The following is a 1671-nucleotide window of genomic DNA, read 5'->3' on the forward strand; positions in this document are numbered from 1 at the left end:
CTCTAGTATATATATAAAAGCCTAATATACAAAGCGTCCCCTCAGGAGTTCTATCGCTCGCTATGACACGCACTTTCCACCAGGGGGCAGCGTGGAACGAAGGGAGGCCACGGCCGGTGGTGGCCGGCAGCCACTAGGGACCAGACCCGTGCACAGATTTTGTGTACTGGGCCTCTAGTTGTAGAATATGTAGCAGCCACAAACGAAAATAAGGAATTTCTTTACATGCTGATGTGAGGTCTCCCAGGTTTAGTATTAAGTGAAAAAAGGGAGATGCAGGACATGTGGATTTTATGCTTGCATTTGTATTTTTTGAAGGAAAAATTGTGTGTATTTGCAGGCCAGCATAGAATAGCTTTGGAGGTGTAAACAAGAAACTACATCACATGCCTTCGGGAAGAGGAACTGGGTTGCTAGGGGACAGGAATGAGAAAGAGACTTCACTGTATAACTTGCTGTACTTTAAAAATTTCATATCACGTGAAGGAATTGCCTACTCAAAAATATTTTTATGGTAATTAAAATGACGTACTATGGCTGAATGGAATGAAAAACAGTTTATTACAAATGCATATTCTCACCTGTTTTTAATAAAGCTAACTCATAGTTACTATTCTTCCTTAAGTTGTTTCACTTTGAGCCAGAGTTCTTTCTTGGCAGAAGTTGTCAAAGACAAGGATTACACTTATGCACACACATGCATGAGCGTACACACACACACACACACACACACACACGTCTCTCTCTGTCTCTCTGTACCTAGAGAATCGGATTTTAGATTTCTGTTCCCATTGAGTTTACAGCCAGACCTCAGTCATGTTTTGTGTTGGTGGCGGTGAGGATGTAGGGTTGGACCATTTGCAGGACACTGTCCGTAGCACGAGGCTGCCCTCTGTACTGTGTGCAAAGAAGGTAAGATGAACCTTCCGAGTTTCCAGAACTGCACACCCCATGGAAGTTTGAATTTATCCTCAGACTCAGTCAGACAGACGTTTGTAACGCCATCCCGCCACCAGTGTCTTTCTCTTGTGGGTTGAGGAAATAAATCATGCAACTGTTCTCTCAGAAGGCTCTGGCTTCTCTCCCGCTCAGGGCAGGGTGCCCTTTGCCGTGCCTGACAAAGTGCTGTGGCCGCAGCTGTGTGAAGCGCTCAACATGAAATTCAAGGCCGAAGTGCAGAGCAACCGGGGCCTGACCAAGGAGAACCTCGTGTTCCTGGCGCAGAAGCTGTTCAGCAGCAGCAGCAGCCACCTGGAGGACTACAGCAGCATGTCCGTGTCCTGGTCCCAGTTCAACAGGGTGAGGCCCCCCCCCAACACCCCCGCCCCCCCAGCTGCTGGGAGGGAGACCAGTCCCTTCCAACCAGACCCTGCAGGAGCCTCCCTTCCCTTCCCGGCCCTCGGGCTTCCTGTCTCTAATAAAATGCGCCTGAAGCAACAGGAAGCTCCTGAATAGACAACGACATGTTTTTTATGTAGAAAATCACGTCTTTGCATATTTAAGTAAAGGGGGCTTTGTGTGAAGCTGGTGCCTTTTATAAAGGAAGCAGAGCCGGGAGAAGTGCAGCTTTGGCGATGATCAGAACGTCACGGCTCAGCCCCGCTGGCTCCGATGTCCCCTGGTGTGTGATGCGAAGTCAGGCTCCCGTGGACCCTCAGCCCACCCCCGCTG

This window comes from Myotis davidii, unplaced genomic scaffold (genome assembly GCF_000327345.1).
Source record: "Myotis davidii unplaced genomic scaffold, ASM32734v1 scaffold69, whole genome shotgun sequence".
Taxonomy (NCBI): domain Eukaryota; kingdom Metazoa; phylum Chordata; class Mammalia; order Chiroptera; family Vespertilionidae; genus Myotis; species Myotis davidii.